At 41.8% G+C, this 27,551-nt stretch overlaps 1 protein-coding gene across 6 annotated transcripts in view; it reads right to left on the reverse strand.

Moving 5' to 3' along the window:
- Positions 1 to 27,551, reverse strand: part of RAD51B (RAD51 paralog B) — a 337,160-nt gene that overhangs the window by 67,285 nt on the left and 242,324 nt on the right. The window lies entirely within an intron of this gene.

Here is a 27,551-nt window from a genome sequence, read left to right on the forward strand (position 1 = left end):
ACCAAAGATGAGATGAATTTTCGTAATTCAACAGATAGATTATTTGCTTTAGTATTTGGCTGTACCACGTTACTGAAATATATTGTGGCAAAAAGAATGCTGAAGGTTGCATGACATGTTTCTTCAGGTGAGTTCATTCCAGCTGCAAATATAATATTTTTAATATTTTACTGCAAGTCACCCTTTAAAGGAAGCTCCTGTCCCACACTGCAGCGATTTTTAAGTGAGTAGTTTTCCTCACTCCTCATACCCACGCTAACACCAACAGTGCTTACAAGGAAATCTCATCAGGCAGACTATTATTCAGACCATTTCTGCATTTCTAAGGCTCATCGACCTTTCTTTTGTCAGATAAAAGCTTCCCATCTCTTTAAGCCCTTCATTCTTGCAATAGTCCCACAGAAAAGTTGACATCCTTGGCAAGGAGAGTGAAAAGCAGCTTGTCCGCCCTTCCCAATAGGCCAGGCTAGGGTTGTTTTAGCCTGTTTAAATCTCTCTCCTATTTATATGCTAATGTTCTGGTATCAGCAGAAAGTATAAACAGTGTTGTTTACAGCTCCCTACAGTCTGAGCACCAAACCGCTAGGAGAATACTGTGTACTGGGCAAAGAGATGTATTTATTGACAATGCAAATGGCCACTTCTAAGACTATGAGAAACAAAACTGTACTGTAAAAATGCAACGTCAGCCAACAGAATAAGTGTGCAAAGCAGGACTGGCAGAAAGCCATTAGCCAGGGGGTCAGTAGTGGGCCCTAAGGAGCTAGAAGATTTCATATTTAACAGGGAGAGATCTGGGGAGACCTCTGCACAGAGACCTCTGAGAAGAGAGAGCATCGAGTGCTTTGGCAAGGCAGTTTACATGCTCCATTTGCTATTATTGCAGATTTTTTTTTTTAGTGGATAACAGCTCATAGCTTGGCTCACAACTCTCCTGGACCCTGAATTGAATTAAATTCTCCTAAGAAAAACAGCATGGTCTAAAGGAGTAAGCATAGGAATTCTTGAGATCAGATCTTGGCTATTTCACTATGTGACTGTCCACCAGGAGAGCATTAGTTATTAAAAATAACAATAACAGCAAAACCAGGAAGCAATGAGGATGTACATCAAGGCTATTTGTCCAATGTCAAGCTTTCTGAAGACATGAGGGCATGGAGGTTGTCTCTCTTCTACCTCAGTCAAAAAAATGCTGCCCACTGTAATGGCACTCCCTGTTCAAAAGAGGGGAAATACCTGCTCCCCTCAGCAATGCCTTGTCTCCCAGTAAACAGAGACTGAAGTTTAAAAATTTCCATCTACCACTGTGTTTACTGTGTGTGAGTCTCTTATGAACACAATTACTGATGAAAGATGCTAGACTGGCTGATCTGGCAATCTTTGTAGTGTTTTTTCACTGAGAGACAGAAAAAGGCTATGACAAAGTTTAATTCTCATTCTTCTAGAACATGCACGTTTTAGCTCTCACCAGATGAGATTCACTGCTCTACTTCCAGGAGGGAAATCCATGGGAGTTTGATTAAAATCTGAGAGATGAGGGAGTTTGTGTCACCTAGGCCAGCTGAGCTGCACCACGTTCTGCTCTCTTTGGAGAGGGACTCCAGATTGTCTCCTCAGTAGTCCAAAGTCATATCACATCCATCAGTACCACTGCCTCTCTCACTGGGCAATCTCAAACAAGGTGTCAAAAAAGGAAAGAATCTTTTTCCAGTCGTCATAACAGTCCTGCAAAGCCAGTGTGGAAGGACCTGGGTAGGACAAGGTGAATTTGGTTGGCTGGAGAACACACACGTGATAAATTAAAGGAAGCCATCTACTCAGCAATTTTGTATTGACGTTAAATTCATGAAAGGGTGAAATGCCAGAAGACCACTTGCAGTGACATGCCTTGTCAGAGCAGCACAGTTACAAAAAGGACTTGAGGTGGTCAACAATGCGAGTTTACTGTATTGGCAAAGATGTGACTTCCTTTCAGTGGGAATACAGTCGCTAAGCGCATCAAGAGATTTACAGCAACCTTTTGCTGTAATAACTAGATATAGGCCTGCATGAAAATCCCACATTTGGCTGTGGCACACTGGCTAAGGCTACTCTGTTTCCTTCTGGTACTGAGTTTCCAAAGAAGGCAACTGCTTATTTCAGCTACTACCGTATGTCTGAAATCAAGGAGTACTCTGGTGGTGCCATGTCAAATTTTTCAGTGCAGAAAGTTTCATTCTCTCGATTTAAAGTAATCCGCATGTGGTCTTGCACATATTACTCACATCACCTTTTAAAGAAACTTAATCTCTCCAGTTTCAAGCTTTGAAGTTTTTCTGTCCAATGTAAAAGGGTTAAGTCTACCCAGACTGCATCAGGTGCCCTGCATGCATTAAACTGCATATTTTGCAGGATTACAAGTGCTTATCAACAGTGCAAATAAACCAGTCCAATGCATTTATTCCACTCAAGACTGTCTAAAACTGGTTCATTTCTAATAACTGTCAGCTAAACCACTAAGCCAGGTGGGGATGATTCTCGTTGGAGCTGTTCTGAGCTCTCACAGCAGTTTCTAAATCTCCTTCCATTACTTATTATTAATTACTGTTTGTTAAGCACCAGCAGTGCAATCAGTGTGGGGTAAAAGACAAATAAAGGCAGCCCCCATACCAAGGGGTTAACCTTTAAGCACAAGGCATATCAATTAAGATCCCAGTATGAACAGCGAGATGCCTTGAATCTGAAGCCAGGAGCAAGGATTTCAGTGTTTGTGTTTTTGGCATCTGTGTCTGTAAGAGAATAAAAAGGCACAGGAATGTTTTGAGGTAGATGCATGTTTCGGTCAAAGAGAAAGCAGACACACCTAAAACTAGAAGAGAGAACTGCAGATATGCTTCTTAGAGATGTGTCTACAGAAATATTAATAAAGAAAAGGCTAGAATGTAGTCTTACATAATTCATTGCTGCAGGGACACGGGCTGGGAGGGAAGAATGGAAAAAACAGTCCATAAAGATGCCAATAGTTTCTAAGCAGAAACATCTGTTGAAGTCTTAAAAACGGCCAGGCCTGCAGCAAGCTCAGCAACAGGAAAGCCTGTAGTTGATCACCCCTACCCTCATCAGCCCCATGCTCTCCTGCCCCTGGGATCTGCGCAGAGCTTGGAAGAGAACTGACACCATGAATCAACCCCTGCTCCTTTTTTAAAGGGGAAAGGGGGAACAGAGGGCCAGGATGGGTGTCCAGGAAAGACAAATGGTTGTTTGGAATGGAGGTATTCATGAAGAGTTACAAAAGAGTAAAGGAACAAGCAAGGGGAGACCTAGTGGCTTATCCCCTCTGCTCCAAAGGGACCAGTGTTTGGAATTTCCATTGCCCTGTCCAGTCTAATTTTAAATGTCTCAAAGCAGAATGCCTTACTCCCCTTGGGAAGGTATTGCAAAATCTCACAAATCATTTTTGCCTTTTACATGACTGCCTCTTCCTTTGCGATAGTTTATTCAATTTTATTTTCTCTTGATATTCAGCACCACCCCTAGGCATAACAGTTGCAAACAGCTATTTCTTCTACCTGAACATTTTTTTTCCTTCTGCTCTTTTCTCTTAAGAAAAGAGTTATGTTAAGAATATTTGTGGAAGTTGTAGTCTGTACACCTCTGCAGAATCTGCATCTGTCTGCAGGAAGACATGGTTCTGAGAACAAGGCTCAATGAGATGGGGGCCACAGCTGCTATGTTACAAGAGAAGCATAAATTGGCAAAAGTTCTTATAAGCAAGTTTGGAGCCTTCCCTTCCTGATCACCAATCATTTCAGATGTCAATTTTGGCAAATTGCTTACCGGGTCATGTGAATGCTTTTTAAAGTATGAAACTTCATCCATCACAAAAGCCAAACTTCAGTCAACGACAGTGCAAATTTTAACTACTAGTCCCTGGGTAGGAGATTCCATTTTTGTTTCACATCCAAAACTCCAGCAGCCTGTGTTATCCATGTGAGTGGGCAGCAACCTAGCAATGAATTTCTGAGTTTATAAAGGATCCTGTTTTCGAGGTAGTGATGACTGAAATACCATAAGAACTGCATTTCACTTCTCAAAAAAGGTAATACTCAAGTGCTTGGGATTTCAGAACTATTTATCCAGCACTTCTGAAAATTTAAGTAAAATCCTGCCCCTCCCTTCAACTGGCATTTTCCTAGCACTAGTTTTTCTATGTAAAGCTAGACTGAAGTTTTGACATATGATTTAGATTGGCACTCTTGCTCTGATATTATCCACGCAGCCCATAACCACCAGCTCTGTAGCAATAACAGAAGCAAGCAGAGTGGGAGTGAGCAGAGCAGTGGTTAAAGTGATCAGATACTCAAAAACAAACATTGCAGTTTCCACTATTCATCAGTTTTCAGATTTTGACCTCTGTCTGCACTCCAAATTGGTGCTTTGTGATTTGCTTCCTGGCTCAAATGCCCCCGGTCTTCAGGGTTGAACATCAAAGAAAGCATGCTGCTTGAGTGGCTCTCTTCTAGCCTGCCTTGCTCTCTGCTTCACCATCTTTTGCTTTTTCCATAAGATAGGCAGCTTTGGATAAGAAACTAGGGCACTACGTGAAGCTCTGAGGATCCATTTATCAACCTTCTTAAGATCTTCTCCACCTTGCCACTTGCTTTCTGGCTATCTCTAGAAACACTATGTCAGGGAGGACACTGATAGCAACCCTGTTTCTCGTTGTGGAGTCAGTTATCTCTACTTACTGTCAGCAGTGGTACAAATAACATTGCTAGAAGCAGCAGTACTCCTAGCTTTATCACGTCACATGGTTCAAAATGACTGACCAAAAGGCCCTATCAGCAGCTTGGCTTTCCTTTCAGGTATGGAGCAAAGTTTTCACACTGAATGTGAGGCAGCGGAGAACTTCAAAGAATAAAAAACACAAAAAGGATTAGGAAGCTTCTTGCTTCCCACTATTCCTCCTGCAGATTTCCAACCAGTCTCAAACAGCTGCCTACCTCCAATCTGGGCTCATGAAGCCCCAGTTCCCTACAGGTCCTCTGGCTGCACGCAGGAAGAGAACAGTCTCCAACAATGCAGGAACTTTTAACTCAATGTTAAGCCTCTTAAAATATGAGCTGAGGTTCCTCTGAGATTTTATTAAATCTGCCAGCCTGTGAAATACTGCCCAGTGGATCAAAGACACAATGCGCCCTTTCTTAGTTTGTGTTCAGCTCTTCATGGATCTCTGAGGGGCAGTAGGGCTGCAATGTCTCATTAGGTCAGTCATTAAATATAAGGAATCAAAAAATTCACCAGAGACCAAGAGTGGGGATGGGACTCTGTCATCCCTTCAGAAGCATGACGACTGACCCTTTTAATTCATTTTCACTCCCTTCTCCCCCCAGTATGCTGAGAACCACTCACTATTGCTGATGTATAAAACCCTGCCATGATAACTACTAAAAAGGGCAGCTCCATGCTGGCATTGATCCTGCCTTCATCTCACTGCAGTCATTGTCTATGAGAACAGAGGCAGGATTAGAAGGGGGTTTAGAGTGCAACCAGGCAGTAAGATTAATAACTGCTCTTACATTCATTTGTGATCAATTGAGTGTGTGTGAATCTGCAGAGGACCTTCTTTAAACAATTGGTAGAGATAGTAGGGGCAGTTGTGGAACTAGAAATCTAGCAAAGTTAATTTCAGTTACACAGCATTTATTGTAGGGAGGAATTAAATGTTTTGCTATCTCTAAGTCTGCAAAAGTGGTTCTGCTTGTATAGATTGATGAGCACCTATTTCTCAAATCCATTATACACCCTATCTTACTCCCCAGAAAGTCCAACGGGCACGTCATCAGGAATGCTTCCAGGTACACACTAGGAATGTGTCAGCTACTTTTTAAACACACTAAACATCTTGAAGCCTACAGGATAATACATTTCACCAGATTTATCCCTATTTTATCTCCTGCAAGTAAATACAGATAAACCACATGATCTGGTTCCTTTTCCTGGAGGGGAAAGCACTTCCTTCAAGAATTTCTGTATGTGTGGAATACAAGATACAGCACACACAGCAGTCACAGAGAGACTATTAAATGGGCTTCCTATGAACCATCACACTGGTAAAGGCCTGACTGATCAAAATTCAGTAGGTGCTTGTGCAAAAGTGAAAAAAAGTGAAATATTCAGTCTCATATGAATGAAAACTGTTTGGCCATGTTGTCCATTCATCACCCATTTCTGTTAACATCAAAAATCAAAGCATTTTTGCAACACTTTGACAAAAGACTGACCCAGCTATGCATGGCTTTTGGACACCGCTACGGTGGAAGCAAAACTACGGGGAAAAGGCATATGCTGGGTTTTGATTTAAGAACATATAACATCACATAAGGCTAGTTTCCAGAAATGCCCTTATTTAACATGCTTTTTATTCTGAAAGACATCAAAATACTAGACAAAGCAATACTCACTTCCACTACTGAGACAGTTCTAAGGATAGTAGTTGGCCTCCCTGAACAGTACTACAAAAACAACTTCGGAAAAAAGGGAAAAATATGTCTCCCTATACAGTGGTCAACAATACCTTGCAGGCACATCAGTGCAGCCCTGGCATGCCTGGAGCCAGGCTTCAAAAATGTGGAGCCCTCCAGGCATTTTGCTAGGCCTGACAAAGGACAGGAGGGAGGGCCCCCAGCTGCTCTGCCCCTGCTGCACTCCCTAACATGTCCTGTAATATGTCCTGCAGATTCACACTTCAAATAATGGAGCATTACCTGAATAGACATCCCACAGTCTACACATAGCAGCTGGCTGTATTCCCAAGCATTAAGAAATTGGCCATCCCTATTTAATTGAAACAGTGGGAGAATTTATGGAAGCAAAATTTAATTCTCCTAGCTGATAATTGAAAGATTAACTTCTGGAGAGAATGCCTAGAGGTTTTTAATGACCACACACGATCAGGACCTTGGTTTAACATCTCATGTAATATGACTAAAACAGTGCTGAGGGTAGAAAAAAGGGGGAAAAAAATGTTCCCAAACATATAGGTCTATATCATAGGAAACACAGCGTAAAGAGGTTGGTGTAATATAGCCCCCCAAAATCTGCCTGCACAAGGAATTTCTTATTGATTAGCAATTTATACTGGCATCAGTGTGAAAGAATCCAGGAAAAACAGAGCTGCTACAGTATGTTTTAAATCAAAACAAAACAAAAAATCCCACAAAACGCCCACATGCTCTTGTTTTCATTAAGCCAAGTGCCAGTGGCTTCTGCAGACCTCAACCAAGATCATTAACGTCCTGAGCTGGACTACCTTTATGGGACCACCATATGAGACTCTTGTATTCACTCTCCACAATAAATTTAAGTTCTGTTTCCAATTCATGGTAACCTCTTGCCTCCCCAAAAACACTCATGAAAAATACACGCTGGCACTGAAGGGAGAACATGGCCCTTCCCACTGAACATGATACCAAAGGGCAAGGGAAGGATGAAAGTCCAGTGGGCTGTGTGGTGGGGCCACTGCTTCAGGGGCCAAACTGCATCCTGTGGCCCAAGGTAGTTCAGGAATGTCAGTGGGGCTGTATCATCACAGAGCTGTACAACTTGTTCAGGTTGTTTTGAATGAGACCTTGTTAAATCCTACTGTAACACAAAACTCCTCAGCAGCTTTAGCCAAGAACAGCCCATGGAAATCTACCTTTTTTTGCTGCTGCTATGAAGCTACTCTGCTCTAAGTTGGAGGCACAGCAACAGTGAGAAGAACACGGGGTAAAAGCAGAAGGCATCAGCCTGCAGGACTGTCATAACACTAAGCTCACTTGAAAAAACAACTGAGCGAGACAGCTGCTAAGATATCTAAGAATGCTGATGCTCTGAGAAGGGGAGTGAGACGTGGGTCATTTGTAAAAATAGCAGAAGCCCTGTCTGTAACTTCAGCAGCGTTCAACTTTTGTATTTAAAGGGTCCTTAGAGGCTGCAGCTTTCATGCACGTAGCCCAGCTCCCCGGGAGCATGGGAAAATTGGCCCATTGTGTGGGAAGACCTTGAAAGGGAAAGCAGCTCGCGGGAGGACAGAGCAGGGCACAGCAGAGCCCAGCTTGGGAGTGCAGAGCGGGAGAGAACAACCACGCACCTACCCAGCACACACACAGCCCTTACGCTCTGCCTGATCTCCACAACCCAAGCCCAAGCTGGGAGCCACTGCTCACTTTGATTCTTCTCTCTACCTCCACCCCTTTTTCTTTCTTTCTTTCTTTCTTTCTTTCTTTCTTTCTTTCTTTCTTTCTTTCTTTCTCTCTTTCTCTCTTTCTCTCTTTCTCTCTTTCTCTCTTTCTCTCTTTCTCTCTTTCTTTCTTTCTTTCTTTCTTTCTTTCTTTCTTTCTTTCTTTCTTTCTTTCTTTCTTTTTAAGCTATTGTTTTGTCTTCAATTACCTCCTCCTTTGTAAAGAGGAAAAGAAAAATCAGCAAAGTTCTGGGCACGCGTGTGCATGTCTCACAGGCAGCCCCAGCACAGCGAGCTGTCCGGCCCGGCCTCTGTCTTTCCGTTCCCGGTGAGGATTTGATAAATATTTGGGAGGCAGCACGGGGCGGGGGGCTGCGGGCGGGAGGCTAGATAACTTTTGGGCCCTCACCACACACAGTTTTGAAAGCCTGGTTTTCATTAGCATCGCCTAGCAACCGGCTCATCTGCTGCAAATCTCATCACGCCCCAGCAAAGCATCCACGGCACGCTAATCTTTTCATTTAATAGAAAAGCTGCTGTAATCTTTCTTCCTTTTCCTTTCTAAAAGAGCAGACAATAATAATAATAACGATAAAAAAAGGGCTGCGGCCCTGCTCCTCCCGCTCCCCTCGCTGTCGCGCTGCGGTTCCCAGACTGCCCTGATGTGTGTGTCCTGGCTGACACGCACCAGCTGCAGCGGCCAGCCTGCGCTGCTTTCTGCTTTTTGTGTCAGGCGTGTTGGCAAAGGTGGGAGGAGGAGGAGTGTTGTTCTGGCTCTCTGCTGAGAAAGGAAGGAGGAAGGCAGGGATACAGCGCTCTGAGTCAGAATGGCTTAAGCGCAATCTCTGGCTTCGGAGCCTGTAACCAAAGCCTCCCCAGCAGGCAGGAGAGAACTGGTTTTTTCTGGTGTGCACATGCACGCGTCTGCATGTTTCTATGTGTGTGCACAAGCCCAGGCCCTGGCTATCCACGGGAGGAGAGCGAGCTTGCCCTGCAGCCGGCAAGTGAGGTCCGAGCAGCTGTGTGGGGAGCCCTGCTCTGGAATCTCCCCGGGCTCTGCCTGTCCTTTCACTCTGAAAATATCACGCCCAAGGGTAGGGGAAGTGGTTTGGACAAAATAAGATTCGACCTGAGCATCTGCCCAGAACTGAAATCAGGCGTCTGTCTCCCAGAATTTCTGGCTTTCAATAAAGCTCAGATAATTTCTCTTGCCACCTGCCCATCTTCAAGCGTGTCTGCACTTTACGGGTCCACCCGGCACCACTCAGCTGTCATGGAACAAGCCATGCATTCAGCTTCTGAGCTGCTAAGAAGCCCAAATCTGCAAACCTGCAGAAAAGCACATTTTCTGCTCTTCAGCCCCATTTTTACAGATAAGCACTCCAGTAAGCAAGGTCTGTTCTACCCTGCCATTGCTCTTTCCCCAGTCTCTTCCCCTTTTTCCAGTCTCCGTATTTCTTCTCCCTTTTTTATCATTTCAAGTATGGCTTCTCCACTCCGCTCATGAAAAAGAGAAGTCCTTGAAAGGGGACAGTGGGGGTCATTCCCACCTTATTCCCTGCTCCTCCAGCCTGTGAACATGACCAGGATGCACCTCCCACTGCCCCACGTGTAACAGGGACACCGGCTCCTTGACCAAGAAGGACATTTCCTTTTCCCCTCTCCAGCATAATGCTGGAAGCATTCCCATTAATGAGGTGCTATAGAGATATCTGTAAGGCCCTAAAAGCAGTGATTAAGTCACATGGGGCAATAATGTCACTATCATACTTATGGAAATGACAACAGGGCCACTGTGTCACAGATCAGGTAAAGATACTCTGAATTTCCTAAGAAATCCAGATTAAAACTGGAGTGAGATGAAGCCCAGGAAGCAATTAATGTTATGTAAAGTTGGAAAATGTACTGATACTGTGGATGATGTCACATTACTTTAAGTCCTTAAGTGATATCAGGGTGAATGATTTATGTTCATCCCTACTCTTACCAATGCCTCCCATATAGCCTCAGTAACAGAGCTTCAGAGAGCCCAGCCAAAAGGACGGCTGTAGGGCCAGGGAAAAACACTGAGGAAGTTCAACCAATCTCAGCAGCATCCTCTGGCAACCACTTCAAAAGGTTTCATGGAGCAAAGCACCCACAAGCAGATGAAATGAGCCCCTTCATGCACCATTTGCTGCACTTGACAGAGAAGAATTGCCAGGTTCCAAAAAACACAGCCACCTTCTCTGCCTTCACTTCTGAACAGCCTTGGTGCTACCAGCTTCAGCACTGTGCTGCACACTTTCAGAGCCATCAATCAGGTGAAAGCCCTGCTCCCTGTGCACACACTGGGCTTGGAACCATTATGGGCTGGCTCTGCTCCCACAGCCAGCTGGAGACAGAGGTGCTTCAAATGTGTTCTATGGGAAAGGAAATACAAACCCCACCTTCACTGGTTTTTAATTAAAAAAAATCTCAAGCCTCATTGGTTTTCAGGAAAACATGGAGTTGGCTCATGTTTAAAGTGACAGTATGGAAATAAAATTAGTATTTTAACAAATTCCCTTCCCTCTGTTGCTAAGAGCTCTAACAAAAGGGCTGCTCGTTGCAAAAGTAAGGCTTTCTGATCACTGGAAGGCAGGTATTTTGGACTCAAAGAATGAATTTGTGAATTACCTCCACTTGCTAGGGACTTGCGCCTATCTTTTTACAGTCTTGCATTTCTTTGAAATCAATTCTGAGCCATTTGAGAGACAGTGAGCTCTGTGAGGCTGGATAAGAAGAAACAGATAGCAAAGTAATTGCACCAGATGGCAGAGAGCAGCAAGTGAGGAATTGAATGCCACTTACCCAAATGGTCCATCATTTGCTGACAACTATCATCACTATAGAGACAGAAGAGGATACATACTTGGGAATGGAAAATAAACTGGGACAGAGGCAAGGTGCCTTAGTTAGGGTGATACACAGGCAAACTGTGATAATTACAATTTTTCTGCAGCATCCCTGAGAATAGAAATTAAATACGTGACAAGTCTCAGTTTAGTTTCTAATCCACCAGTCTAGCTGACCCTTGCTGGCAGAATGAGTGGAGAAGCAAGAAATGGAATGAACATCCTTCAAGACCTCAGAAGGTAGGAAAGGACTTAAAGATTATAAAGCATGCTACTTTTTATTTCTGTCAAAACTAAGGTAAGGAAACATGACTGCATTAAGATGTGTGGATATAGCTTTCCCTCAGCCTCAACCAGAGAAAACCAAAGAGAAGTAGTGAATTATCTGCAAAGCTCTGTGTCCAGGAAACAATAGATCCTTATATGTATCAATTTTATAAAAAACAAATAGTAACAGCTTAGCTGTCAAATTTATTCTGCTTGGTAGTGGTCATGTTTTTGCAGAATAAGTAAAGTGGCAGGTCCCCATGAACACTGCACAGCAGATATTCACAGTGTTGGACAAGGTTGAGAGATGCAGGCTTTCCTTGTGTTCTGCAGTTCAAGGAGAGGAAAGTTTATCGTACTGGTGGAATACTAGCTGAGGGAAAGAAGTGTGAAGGCAGTTAAATAAGGTTACACAGGTGCTGCTACTTCAGACTGTGGAAAAGAAATAAATTGTAATACATGTGAAAGAAAATAATCTTTCTAACGTTTGAGTCTTCATACTGTGGGGATAAAACCACAAGCCTGCTGTAGGAGAGCTGCCCTTCTCCAGCCAGCCAGACATCACACTGACATTCTTCAGTGACTTGTGGTTTGGAGAGACGGCCATATGCAAAACTGAGGTCTGCACAGTTCTTAGAACTAGAAACTATTTGTGTATGTTCTGGTAAACTTTGAGATGCAATCAAGCCAAAGAAAATTTTACAGGCTAATAGATCTCCATCTCATGATAAATGTTATAGTCTCCTAAGAAGGTTTTATCATTTTGGGCCACTCCTTACCCCTTGCAAATCAAGAGAGTTTCCAGTTTTTTAGTGGGAAGATGAGAAGGGTTGATACACTGCCAGTATCAAAACAGAGTATTTCAGAATAGCCGGAATTTGAAGCAAGTAAGAGTTCTGTGATTACTAGAAATAGGTCAAACCCCAGTTACATATGCAAGTACCACAAAAGTTTAAAGAAACTTACAGAAAGAAGTAAATGCAGTTATTGATGAAATAAAAAAATACCCTCATCTTAGACTAAGCTGTACTGAGGAAGCAGATACCATTTTACCAAAGAGGTTTTTAAAATTTAAACTATTGTATTGGTAAAATTATTGCCTTATGGCTTACCAAAAGTCCTTACTCTGGACTGAACTACTGAATTGCTTTTGCTTTTATGTTTTTAAAGAATTCATAAAGGCGATGCCCATAATGTTTTCACTGAATGGACCTATCAGTGAAAAGTCATCAGGAGCTGGCCTTGTTGCTGTACAAGGCATTTTCAAAAGAACTGGCTTTATTATCTTTCAGTTGTGTTAGATGGACAAAAACCTAAAGCCAAAATACCAGATTTCGGTTTATTGTAATAATTTCAAATGGTAAATCGTCTTACTCCCCAGCATTCCACCACAAAAAAATGCTGATATTTAACTGCTTGCCCGAATATCAGCTATACTGTTAAAGGCAAGAGAGGAAGCAAGTATCTTGTCAGCCAATTGTTATGTAACAGTGAAAGGTGTGATTTAAAAGCCCAAGTGTAAACTTAAAGTCTGGAGACGAGTCCCTTTAAACTGTATCTCCCTATGTGGTTCTCTTCCTTATCCCACCCCAATCTTAAACATCCTCACAGCTGTCTCTCCTACATTCTTCTGCTCAACTCTTTCCTGGCCAATCACTGTTGTGGTTGCACTCCTTGCTGCTTTCCATTCTTGCTCCTTCAGGAGTACCATGGATTGAAGGATACAACTTAACTTCCATTTCCCAAATACCACCTTTCTGTGACACAACAGTTCCTAAAGGCTAGAAAAAAGAATTTCAAAAGATGATAGATTTACCTTGATCTGGAGCATACTTAGAATATCACTCTCTGGATAAATTTTCAGTTAAAATAAAAATCCTTCCCCCTTTTTTCCTCTTAATGTTCCTTTCATCCATCAGTAAAATGCAATCTCTACTCCAAAAATGGAGGCAATACAGCTTTAAAAAAAAAAAACTAAAAATTGAGAGTTGTTTTTAATCATTGATAAATCAACAACATTTTTCCTGACAGTACTTGAAACTATTAAACTTTCTGAAGAAACTTGCCATCAAAACCATCCATAAGTAAGTCCCTTATATAAACATTTCTGGCCCAAATGCTATGATAATTGAGAATTAATTGAAAACAAGATTCTGTAGTGGAATGCAGGAGACAACTGTGGTGACCTGAGTAGCTATGCCTGCCTTTCCATCAGCTATGCAGGGACACCAACTCCAAATGACAAAACAAGCAAACATGTCCAAACCAACCTTAAATTCCTTAACTTAGGGACACTACAATCTATCCAGATGCTCCCAGTTGCCTGGATGACAGGGGCAATTCCATGTCTGTATGTGCGCTAATCTTAACTCATGGGTACCCTCTGGAGGTCACTGCCTGGGCTTTCGTGTGATGCCTTCGTGGTAAATAAATCACTTTTCTGCAAGTGTAGTGATATATACTTTCATGCTTACAAACACAGTTTTCTGTTAATGCCTCAGCACCCTTGCACCCTTCTTTTGCCAGCAATTACTCAAAAAATGGCAAAAACGTTGCAAAATTAAACTAGGATTGCCTGATGTAAACTTTCTCATTCTGTTCTACCTGAAAATTAGTTTAGAGATGATAAAAAGCAAAAAGCCTAAGAATATTAGGATCAGAAGCACTCTAACTGCAAAACACACTTCATGGATGAGCAGCAGCATAAGTTTCTCTTATCTGCCAGTCTGTGGTGACTGAATCAGATTGAGAAAAGCTACAGACAAGATCTCTGGCTTCCAACCACTCAGTTAGGGACTCTGCTGACATCAAAGCCAGAGTTCCTGTCCTGACCTCTAGTTAATCACAAGGGGACCCCCGATTCTTTTCAGAAAGACAAAAGATGAGTTGTAGGAGCTTAGCTCTAGGTCTGCTTTGCAGTCTTCTGCATCCACATAAAGCAAGAATTCCTTGTGGTGAAGCCACCAAGATGGCCAACAACTTTCTGCTGGTTGGGGAGAGAAACAGGCTACAGCAAACAAAGGTCTATCAACTGTTCCAAAAGCCAAATACCTTCATGCTGTTAGTTTCCTGTTGTTATTTGTTAAAGTAGGCCCAGCCTTGCAGAAAACAATGCCTAATGTAAGTTGCAGGCTTGTATCATCCCCATGAAATCAAACACTTCCTGATGTTAAACAATCTATACAGCTATTAACTTAGGACACTCTTTAAAAATGTTTTAAGAATATATACTGCTGTTTCTTTGTGAGGGGTTCTAGCTGCTTTGAAGAGTTATATTTGCAAGGCAGCTCAAGCAAACCCACCAAATTCAGAAACTGTGCTGAGAAGCTTAGAGGAACTGATGAACGATTATCTAAAGATGCAGTTCCACAACACTTTCCACCAGTCCTAGCTGAATGCTCTAAAAAAAATCTCACAGGATTGTTTTTCAGCTGTCTTGAGCCAGTTCCTGCAATTATTCAGGTCAGGAAAGTACCAGTGCCAGTACAAGAGGAGAAGGGAGCACACAGCTGGGAGCTGAACAAGGAGCAAAATGTTTGGGTTAAACTCTAGCAAAACACAGGAAGAAACAATTGGATTCACTTTGGAAATCTACTGAATTTAGCCCATGAGCTCCTATGTTTTCACTCCTTAATGCTAAAACACTTTTTCAGATATTTATAAGAGATCTTCCCTGGTTTCAACAGAGGCAAATGGGCCCTGCTCTGCTCATTTCCACTGAAGGCAGTGGAAAGATATTCTGCAGCTTTGGGGCAGCTATGGCAACTAGGGCAAAAAACAAATGAGTAGTAAAACTAAAATACAGCCACACAAAGGTACTCCAGAATTACAATTACAGAGAGCAAACTACTGTGAGAGAAATGGCAAATGAAGTCACTTTGGATTCAGCCTGAAAACTTCTCTGCTGAATACTCTGCACTAACTGGAAAATGGAAATGATTTACCGTAGACAAATTTCCTGGCATGTGACAGATTGAACACTGGCACTGTGTTGGATACAAGCTGATGCTCCTTGACTCATAAGTTAAATAAGCTTTCCATTCTGTAGGAACTGGTAAGCTGTGTATAAGCTGGTTGAAGGCAACCTGGCCTGTATGTCATTGAGGCTATAGCCTAGCCTGAGCTGTGACTGTCCTCCAGCTGCTGGGACTGATCTTGTTTACATCTGGTAATTGCACTGTTTTAAGTAAATGGACAGTTTGTATCCAATATACTTAAACTATTGTAAACGCTTGTGTAAGCACTACATGAAATTCAGCTTAAGCATGGGTGTGGCATGAGTTTCACTAAATCTGCTAAACTGATTTAAATTAAACTGGTGGGATTTCTATGTGTTAACAAATCCTTTGCAACTCCAGGAGGGCAAATTCTGCCATTACATACATATTCATGCAGGAGAAAACATGCACACGGCAAGAGTAAATCACATAAGAATTTGGCTCTGCACTAAGCCTAGACCAACTTTTAGATGGTAACAGATCCCAAGTGCCAAATAACAGCAAACCTTTTGTTTCTTTACACACTATCTCACGTGGGGAATATGAAGTTTTCCATTCTCACCATCCTTTTGCCTATTTTCCTCAGGCTCAGGGACAAGCTTTGTGAAGAACTGCGAGAACCTTGGTCTCCCAGTACTTCAAAGGGTAGAGGTCTTGCAATGCTCAGTATCCTGCTGGCTCCAAAGAATGGAGCAGAGCTGGCTTTAGGCACAGGGGGAGGAGAAAGGAAGCATTTGTAGGCCTGAATACAAGCAGCACATACAGTAGGTCTGATTCTTGTCCTACCAGCCTTGACGCAATGTGTCCCTTTCCTCCAGCTACTTGAGATAAACAGGAAAGAAAAAAAAATCAGTGCTGGAAAAAATACAAACCAGTTGGGAAAGAAAACGTTATTGTCAAGTGTTTTAATGGCCATTTCAAACAATAGTAAGTACAGTATGTCACATGAAAAACAGGGCTATTGCTGTGATAGCCAATCATACAAAAACTAGAAAAAAGAGAGTTTTAAACACTCACACTACAGTAAAAATAGTAAATGATTACCAAAAAAAAAAAAAAAATGCATGAAGTCTCTGCAAGGAGCTTACGAGTAACAAAGCCAGCAGAATAGTAATATTCTTGCACCCATTTTTCTGACCGGAAATGTATTTTACAAATAGTTTGAGCAGTTCACTCAACAACCTTGTAGTGGACCTGAACTACTGCCTAGTAAAGTTTTGAACCGTACTACCTTCCTCTAACCATTAAACCATACCAAGATGAATTCTTCTGTTAATGCCTTTGAACCCCAAAACAGGTGAAAGCTGGTTATAGAGTGGAAGTAATCTGTTTTGGCATTTGGTGCTACTTCCAGGAGCAAAGTCAACTTTCTGGTGTGAATGTGGGAGAGTTAATACTACTGAAAGGGCTCATTCTGCAGTTGAAGACTATAAAATATATTCTTTCATAATGATGTTTGTACCTCTGGTGCAGAAATCCCTACTGGAAATACAGATAGGCAATGAGTGCAGACTTTCTCACTTTATAAATTTTGCATTTATAAATTTTGTTTATAAATATACTGGACATAGTAATCTAAATCAGTAATGAAGGACATAGCTTCATATAAACCAGAGCAACTCAGTGACACAATGAGGAAATCTGCTTGCATTTCAATTTCATCTTTTATTAGTGTGCTTTTACCATTTGTAGCATGGACATGAGGGAATTTGAAGAGACCCATTTATCTCTTTAGTTAATTTAACAGATATTTTTTACGTCATGCAGCATGATGCACTGTCAAAAATAATTAACAGAAATATGGAAAATGATGTATTCCAAACACTTCGCAAGTGCTAACTATTTATCCCCCAGATTTTCACACAAGATTTCAGAATTATTAACTACTGGTTGAAAGGTCTGACCCATGCTTATTATCCACTGTCACTCAACAAGTGCAGAGTTGAATGAATGTTAGAACTAAGGCATTCCTGGTGTCCATCAACATCTTCTATCCATTAGACTGTACTGCTTGTTCTCATTCTAAAAGAGTTACTTGTGTTTAAGGATGGATGACTATTTTTATCTGATTTACCCACTAAGAAACCCTCTATTCAGTGAACTATATGAAGCAGGCTTCCATTGCAATTCTTAGAGAATGTTTCCAAATAAAGAACCGCTCTTATTAACAGTACCATTAAATGAGCCTCCTGAAGTGTTACAGATAGACTGTACCATACAAAGAGTACTCTCCCAACCAGTCCAACCATAGAAGAATCTACACCACTTTGAAGCAAAGCACAGAAAGCTGCTCCCAGGACAATGCTGGAGGATCAGACACGGTGCTGCTGACACAAAGCATACACTGATGCCAGGATGTGGTCCTGGTTTTCCACTCTTGCAGTGTGGAGAACCACTACATCTGCAGCTGCTGTACCTGTCACAGGCATGCTCTGCAACTGCCCAGGGTTGTTTGTTTCTCTGTCAATTCAAAAGTCAGGAGGCAAGCAACACTCCTATTTTCCTTCCACTCTACAGCCAGTTGGGTTTGTGCTGGATTTCTTGGCTCTCTCCATACAGCAGGGCATGACAGCTGGATTTCTGTACTTGCTGTCTCTTGCTGAGATTTCTCTCTTGTACCTCTGACTCCACTTCTCCTTTCTTTCCCCTCTTTCCTTAATCTAGCTGACAGCACTACTGTTTTGGGCTGTGCCCTTTGGCGAGTCAGCCCAGCTCCCAATGGGAAGCCCCATGCTCTGCAATACAGGTCAAGTTAGTTAGCAAGTCCATGAACTAAGCATTCTCTTTGAAAACTATTTGAAAAAAAGAACTTGTTCACCAGAGAACAAAAGAAAAGAAAGATTTATAACTCCTAACAGAAACCATTTGATAAACATAAAGCAGGGAATGTATTGGTATCGTCAATCCAGGCTCAGGAGAGCCAAGAACAAGAACACCAGCTTGCATGTCTTACTCAGGCTTCTCTTTCTGTTAATGAAATGGTTTTTGCAAGAGAAGTGTTATATTGTCATTACAAAAAACAAAAACACAACAACAAACCCAAAAACAACAAAAAAGAAAACAAACCCAAAATAATTCCATAAACATCCAGCATTCTCTTTTATGCAGCTGAGCACCTTCCTCTCACAATCTTGATTAAAAGCACAGACTGACTCCACACTAAATACTGCTGCCATTATAAATCAGCCAGCAGGAAGAAAAGAGATGATTTCCTGGATGTTCTTTATTAATTGCTTCAAACTAAAGTTATACACTAAAATGTCCTCTATTGATTTTTTTAAAATAATATTAATAAACAAAAACAAAAAACCAAGCAACAATGACAACAGAAACCAAAGACCATTATAGGAACTTTTGCTTCTTCTCTCTTGAAAATAACACGACCCATTGCCCATTTCTTAGGCCAGATTTCAATCCACTCCAGCCAGCTGTCAGGAAACCACAGAAGGTGCTTGAAAGAGCACAAGAAATGGCTGGTTCTAATCTGAAGGAAAAAAAAAAGTTGAGGAACAAGGCAGCTACTTGTGGCAGAATGTTATTTTTTCTTCAGTCTCTGCCTGCATATTTTCACAACATGTGTACTCTGTTACCCCGTCACTTCCCTCTTTTCCTTGGGTAAATATCTCTGCTTTGGAATAAAAGAAGGCCCAGGGGTGCTACTTGTAAGGACTGCACTCGCCTTGATATGTTGTTTTTGAACTGAACACATACAATGGCCACATTTCAAACTTGGACCTTTGCCATCATAGATGTTGCTTTTAGTTTAACCTTCTCAGATGATGGGAGGGGGGAGGCTGGAGGTAAGGAAGAGGCTGTGAGTGGGGTCACACACTCCATCCCTTACCAGATGTGTGATCTCATGGGAGCTGAGCATGATGGCCCACACAAACCCCTGCAAGCACACAGCATAATGGAAAGAGAGGGGAATGCGATCTGTCTCATTTCAAGTACCAAGAGCTTGCAAAATCAAACACAAGAACCCAGAAAGAAATGGATGATTAGGCCATATTCTCATCAAGCTGCTTAGATAAAAATGAAATGAAACAAAAAGTGGAATGAATACTTTATTTTGTAAGGAAATAATTTGTTTACCATTTATTGGTAGGAAGGGAATCAACTCAAATGAGGTCTTTCCCATCTTCTCCCCATAAACTGCACGCCCTGTTACATGCACTGCACAGTAACTCTGTTTCCTCTGTGTAATGTGGCCTGCCATTTGCAACCCAACAGATGGAACAGACTAGATTAGACATCTGACCTGTAGAAGAGTTAGATATAGAACTGGGACCTAGGAAATTTTGGATTAAACTGGCTCAAGTACCATCTCACACCCAAATACTAACCCAGTTTATGACCAGGTAAGACACACAGTTCAGCATCACTGTCACGTGTTACATGGCAATGGAACAATAGGTAGGGGAAGAACATAAATTGGCAATGGGCTCACTCTGTGCAGGCGCATTTCAAACTACCTCCAAGTGGTATGCAGATAAAGCCCCGCCTCCTGAAAGTTGCCACGTGTGTGTTGAGCAACGCAGTGCTGGGGATGGCTACCAGTGGAGCTGGGGGTGGTATTGAAGCAAATGAATTTGGGAACAAAACAAATAATTGAGCAGTTCTTGGAAGGTGTTTGGAAAGTTCAGAAGGTGTTGAGAACTCTCTGCAGAGTATTAATTCTCGCTTTGCAAAATACCAGGGAACATGTACTTTACATGCATGTGCCTACTTAGATATATAATATATCCAACAGATCACCCAAAGAGTAGTATTTAAACGCTTGGTCTTTGTTAACTAGCTATTCCTCCCTGATCTTTCCAATTATACTAATCTGATCCCTTATTCTTCCAAAAACAATGCAGATACCAAGATCTTCTCTTTCCCGTAATTACATTATCATTTCTTTCCTTGAATGGACCCTTTTTATTCATTCTTTTCTCCCTGGCCTCCTTCACTTCTTTCACCAGCCCTACCTTTTTTTTCCCTCCCTACTAATTGACTCACCACAGGGACATCCCACCTTCAGCTACACACTCTGAGGAGTAACCAACCTCTTGTAGAGATATGGGTAACTACAAACCACATGGCTGAACATTCTTTTTGTGATGACACAACAGTGCCATTCTCTTTTTTCTGGCAAATCTCACCCAAAGGACCACTTCTCCCTCAATCCGATCAAGTAATCAGCCAGCATGCAATGGAAAAGATGGGGCAGATGATATTTCTTTATCTGTTATAAGTATGCTTTCATAACATAAGTGTTAGCTAGCAGTAAATTTGCAATAACTATTAAAGCTCCTTGAAAACTATTTTGGCACACTGTGTTTCTCATGTCACACACATTTAAGTCCCTTTCCAAACAGCCCACCTCATCTGGAGCCCGAGCAGTGATCCATTGCTGAGGAGGGAGAAGGTGCTGTTAGAGAAATGCTATAAATGGGCATATGCTAGGTCAAGCACTAGCACGTGTTATGTGTGCGCAGACTGAACCAGTCCCTTGCGTAGTCCTGAGACAGGGGGAATTAAAATCATATTTATCATCTGCTTTTTGCAGTAAAGAGGGATTTAGCCAGTATGGTATTGTAAACCCAGTTTTTGTGCATCAAAACAGAACTAAAAATAGAAAACTCCACTGTTCAGTTGTTTTAGAAAATATAAAATAATCAACATTTTTCTTGATGCTCTCTCAGAAGAGCTATAGTAACAGCATAACCTATAATTGGGAATCTAGCAAGCTCTAGGGAGTTTTACGGCCCAGAATCCTGCAAGTCAAAAATAGTTCCACAATAGAATGCGTGCTACAGAAACTGTGGATTTGTTTACACACATAGAAACACTGTGAAAACTTCAAGAGAGGTTAGGAATATAATAAACTTAAATCTCTGTAGCTTCTTTACTAACCAACAGAACAACTAGATTATTATTGTCAATTTCAGGTTCTTATCCACTACTAAGATGCAAGCAGCTCAGGAGTAAAACACAGCAGCCCTTCACAAGAGCCTAGCAGAGCTATGCAACAGCAAAAACTATATAAAGAATACTAATAATATTACAGGAGGAGAATTTAGGCTGCACATGTGGTAAATGGAATTCAGATGCATTTTGGTGTGGAAAGACTAAGACATTTTTCACCTATAGCATATGTAGTATGCTCTCAGTGCTGTAAGAGCCAGAATGTCTAAGATTAAAAAAAGAAAAGAAGCCTGTTGTTATTTTTCCATTGCAGTTAGCTCTGGTGATAAAGTTACCAGGACAGGTTGGCTGGGCCAGGGCAGCTATCCTTGAGTCATCCAGACTTCAGAGGCTCCCTGCTGCCCTTTGGGGCACATCACACTGTCCTGCTCTGTGACAAACAGCTGCTTTTCTCCGTGCATGCCACTGGAACCTTGCTGTTCCTCTGGGCACCATCAGGAAAAGAAAAGCAGTGCTATGGAAGGATGCAGAATGCCACCCAGAGCACCGGTAGTTCAGTGAGTGCATGCTGGCACCCTCCAGCACATACCAGACATCTCATCAGGTGATGTGACAGCAGAACCAAGGCTCCCCAAGCCCTGCTGCCGGGCAGGCCAGGAGCCGGGTGCAGCCCTTGCAGCCCTAACCTCACAGGAGGAGGCTCAACTTAAGAGGATCCATAAGAAATAAAAAGGTGTACACCTGCCAAATCATAACAGCATTTAACATAATACTAGCGATGGTCTGTGGGCTAGGAAATAGAGGAACATAGAATCATAGAATGGCTTGGGTTGGAAGGGACCTCAAGATCATCAAGTTTCAATCCCCCTGCTACAGGCAGGGCCACCAACATCCAGATCTGGTACTAGACCAGAATTCCGAGGGCCCCATCCAACCTGGCTTGAACATCTCCAGGGACGGAGCATCCACAGCCTCTTTCAACATGAGAGACAACTAATACAGGTGATGTCAAGGCCTGATACTTCAGATAAAATGGCACAGGCCCTGCTGCTGCATGTGTCAGGCAGAAATAGGGGACTCTTGTACACAGCTCCTACTTGTCTGCTTTCCTCTCTTTTGGCATTTTTTAAACTTGAATAATGTAACCCCACAAAGTTGCAGATCTCCAGAGTCATCTAACGAACCCCTGGCATCTATTGCTGCTTACCAGGGGCCACAAGATTTCAAGACATAAAAGCTGAAATACCATCCAGCAGGTCTCTTACTAACATCTTTATGCATCCATACTGAGCTGTATTTTCACATCATTCCCTTCCACTCTCCTTCGATTGGATAAGGATACAGGGGAGAAAAAAAAAGCCTATGAAGACTGATGACCAGGGAATCCTCATAAATTCACTTCCCGTTGGTCTGACAAGGAAGCCCCCTGGGAAGCTGGGAGGGGGAGCCTCCTCACAACAGTCTGATTATTAAAGCCACTTCCCTCGTGAAATACGCTAACCTCACAGAGCCAACTATCATAACAATATGAAAGCATCATAATAGCTTGAGCACTGTAAATTACTTTTGTAACTTGGGACACGTGGGGCACACTTTTGACACGCTGATTCCTGGTGATGCTGTTTGCATGTTCGCATCACTTGAGAATTATCCTAAGTCTGAAAGATTCATGTGCTGTACAAATTCAATTTCGCAATAGAAATGTGATTCTCCAGACATCAAATTTCAGGCAGTTACTGCATCCATCATAATTTTAGCAAGCAAGCCTTATCACTGCTCCAAGTTGCATCCCATTCCTTAGGAACATACTGCATATTATCTGGTAGAGTCCTACCCAGCATTTCCAAAATCTTCTAGAAATAAGCTGCATAATTTTCTTTTTCTTCAGGGTTTGCCATCTACAGGAATTCAGAACTGATGACACTTCTGTCAAGTTCCAGCTTTGCCTTTCACAGTTCTGTCTTGGATCATTTTGCAGTTTTCAGGCATATATATACATATTTTTCACCTATCCAGCTACCTATCCAGGGAAGGTATCTGATGTTATCTGAGGTGGTACTGTCTCCTGCTCTTTTTTTTTTTCCTTTCAGTCTCCTGAAGTTTCTCAGGAAGCACTTCAGCATGCAAGTACACAAAGCTATCCTCACACTTTTCCATCTCCTACCCCTAAAAAAGAAATTGCACTTAAAAACAAGTTTTAGTTCAACTGTATCCTCGAAACTCCAAACTCTATGAAACTAGAATGAACTAGTGTAAATCAAGCAGCACTCCTACCACTTAGACCCGCCCTGCAACCCTTTCCAATCAGGGAATCTAAAATTACCATATTTACAGCATCTGCAGCGGAGCCAAGTACAAAACAAGATGAATAGCTGTGACGCACGAGGCAGAGTGTGGAAGTATGCAGCTGGGCCTGCAAACAATATAGGCACCCGGCACTGAAGTCCATCTAATGCTTTTCACAGACCAGAGTGACTAAAAGGGGAAGGGGGGAGGGAGGAGGAGAGAAATTCCAGGAAGATGAGTGAAAACACAGCAGAAATCCCAGGCTGCTTCACTAATGGGTAATTGAAATGACTCACAAAAGGTCTAGTAGGGAATTCAATTAATTAGGGACGTGACTGCACCGAGGGGAGGAGGGAAAGAAAAGAATGCTGGCGATACAAGAAAATCACTCCTCTCCATTCACTTAAAAAAGGACCTGGAAGAAAACCTCAAGGGAGGAAAAAAACCAAGTTTTTCAAGGCAGGGCCTCTATCCCCTTCTTACACATAGCAAAAGGCCACGGTAGAACTTTCTGAGCTTCAGAGGAGGAGAAAAGGACAAATATGAATATCCTCATTCCACCCCTCCTTCTCTTTCTAATGAAAGAAAGGAAAATAATAAAATCTGGTATATTAGTTATGTCTGGCAACTGGTAACAAGAAATTATGAGGACAAAAAACTGGAATGATGCAAGATAGTTTGATACAATGCTGCTAATAGCAGCTGTCAAATCATAACACTGTTTACTCCTGCTGATGAGGAGAGGGCAATAGGAAGCAGTGGGAAGAGGAATAAATGAGAAAAAATGTGATGCAGGAAAGTGGAGAGAAATGAGAACAGGGCCAGGCAGACGAACTGGAATTAACAAAAACAAGGAGAAAAAAAGGGGGAAAGTGTGAACGGAGGGAAGATGAAGGGATATGAGGAAGGGAATGGATGAGAGAAATGGGAGAGGGAAAGGCTGTATAGGAGGAGCAGAGGAAATATGGAAAGAATCAGAGGAAGAACGAGGAATTTCACAATCAGCCAGCATTTCAAACTTGCTCTAATGGGTGCATGGGGACAGAAGTGTTGATTCAGCAACCATCTATTGACAAATACTGCTTCTAACCAAGCCTGTGAGTCCGAATTTACACTAGTGCTCATTTAGAAATCTCCAAGAATGTGCAACCTAAACTTTCAGGCCCACAGCTAATCATTACGGGTAGTGGAACAACTGGGCTAGATCTAATGACTGGGGGCAAGTGTTGACTCATGGGACTGAAAATGTGATCTGCAACCGTTTAGGACAAAGTTACCATAGCTTGAAACATAGCTCTTGTTAATTCTGACTCCCAGCTATTGCTGGCAGGCCGGCCGTTCAATTGCTTTATACAAAAGAACCTCATGGTCATTGTTCACCTTCATGAATCATGATGAGATCTAACAAAAAGTACTTCTTAGGCCCTATCTGGTTCAGCTCTGAATGCCCTCTAAAGGTTTAGATATGCTCTCACGCTCAAGGATCAAGATACTATCGCTGTGAAAGGTTGGCAAAGTCTGTAGTATGCTGCATGTTTGGGCAATTATCTGAGTATTTCTGTTCCCAGGCTGTCAATCTAACATCTGAGCAAGGAAACATATAATAATAATACTCCATCAGTGACCAATAATGTCAGCTTCACTGTCAAATGTTTCAGAAAAGATTTTTTATAAGCTTTATTTACTGCAGAGCAACGAAGATATGACAAAGAAACAATTACTATGTAGTCACGATGTATCAGATCACGATGAAAAATGCAGTATTTAGGCAACAAAAACCGTGTTACAAGTATCTTTTTACCAGTCTGTAAATATGTTTTTGTCCAGAAAGATTCCACTAATGTAACTATATCTAGTTTTTCACAATGTCTAAATTAGATTCATGCAAAATGTACAAAAATTCCTAGCTGATGCTGAATCTACCTTCCAGCAGTGACATGCTGGAATCATCTTCCAGAAGAGGTATAAAATTGAGATCCAAATTCCCACAGACAGTTTAAGAAAAAAAGCTCTTTTGCAAAGACATAATTGTAGGTGCTCTGAACAAATGTAAATATAGTCTCATTTCTTCCAGCTGGGCTGCTAGTTTCTATGGAAAAGGACTACAGACAGCCTGCATTCAGTGTTTAGGTGCCTATCTTGTATGACAATTGCAACAATGCAATTGTCATACAAGAATTACAATACAGCTATAAAAAGTCAGTAAAGTCAGGCAATCCCAACAGCAAATTCAAGCTGGACAGCCTATGCACCATTTGACACAGTATTTTATTCTGCTTCAAAGCTCCAATTTTTTTTCAAATTCTCTCTAACTGGTCTAATGAAACACACAGTGAAATGTGTTCAGAAGGTCATCAGTTCCAAGCCAGAGCACCTCCAAAATTTAACAGGGCCTTGGTTACATTACCAGTATTATTTTGTTCTTTTCATTGCTTTGTATCCATGAGAACTGAGGGCTAGGTTAACATGTACTTTGGGGCTGTCTGGGTTCTGTTAATCCAGGTTTCTGCTTTTTGTCCAGATCCTCTTCTCCCCCTCTTACAAAAGACTCAAAATAATAATAATAAAAAAATCTTCTCTTCCACAAAGTTAAAATAATTAAAATAAATTCCTTTTATCTCTCTAAGTGCCATCCTGTATTCAGTCAGTTGACTGCACTAAACAATTTTGCTGTATTCCACAATGTCATCTTCCCTTCCTGATCTAGTCAAAGCCTCTTGTACATATTTAATCACTCCTAGCCAGGTCTGGCTAATGAAATGCAGGGCCTTGCCCTGACCTGACCTTGCTATTTCTAGTTTGGCTCAGCACATCCTCTGCTAGCTGGTTAGGAAAAAAAAAAAAAAAAAAAAAAAAAAAAAGATGTTTCTCTCCTCTCTTGGACTTAAAGGCCCTGTTATTGGCAGGGAGTATGGTCAAGGACACTGCTGAAAACAGAATGAATGATTGTGTGCACTGATTTGCAAAACTCCTGCAAGTCCTAAAAGAACCACAACAACTTAAGCACAAAGTTTTTTTTCCCTTTTTCTCTTTGTCTGGCAAAGACTGGAGATCACTGTTCATCTATGGAGAATGGCTTATGGCTAGAAAAGTCAGTAAGAAAAATGGACTGCTCAAATTGTTTGCAGTACTCTTTCATAAAGCACTAGTATTCATTCTATGGTTCTGGGCACTTACTGCAAGTGAAGATATTGTTCTTAGTTTTCCCCTTTCGCCCTTTTTATTTGCCAGTAGTGCAATTCAAAATCTATTTTCCCTTTCTGAGTGCTCATAAAGAAGTGTGATCCCATTTACGATCACTTAGGAAACACTGGATGTTGGGTTTGCCCTTTTGTCACATGATGTTGGTTGTAGGAGTTTATCAACATGCCAATCAGAAGTCAGAAATGTTTCCAGTGTCCAACAGGACAACATTCACATGGTGATTCATATGGTCTCTTTAAGCTGAGTTTGTTTTCACACGGTTTATGATTTTGTTGGCTATGATTTTTGGTGTTGTTTGACATACTGAGTTGGTAGAGGAACCATAAATCACATTTGAACTGGGCCATATTTTTATTCTTTGCATGTACATAGTGCCTTATGTTGCAGGGCTCTGAAAATTGAAAAGGGGTCAGAGATGCTATTGACAAACAACCAATAACCAGGTACTCAGACTGTCAGAAAAATGAGGCTCAGCATCTCAATTCACCATTGTTCCTCCAGTTATGTATCAATGGAGTCATGCCTCAGAAAATGTGACAAAGATGCCTTTATGAGCCAGCAGTGTGCCCAAGTAGTCAAGAAGGCCTGGCTTGTATCAGGAATGGTATGGTGAGCAGGACTAGGGAAGTAATCCTGCCTCCGTACTCAGCACTAGTGAGGCCTCACCTCAAGTACTGTGTTCAGTTTTGTGCAGTTCAGTATAGAAAGGACATTGAGATGCTGGAGCAAGTCCAAAGAAGGGCAACAAGGCTTGCGAAAGGCTTGGAGAATATGCCCTATGAGGAGAGACTGAAGAAACTGGGGCTG

The sequence above is a fragment of the Phasianus colchicus genome, chromosome 5 (assembly GCF_987193195.1).
Source record: "Phasianus colchicus chromosome 5, bPhaCol1.hap1.1, whole genome shotgun sequence".
Taxonomy (NCBI): domain Eukaryota; kingdom Metazoa; phylum Chordata; class Aves; order Galliformes; family Phasianidae; genus Phasianus; species Phasianus colchicus.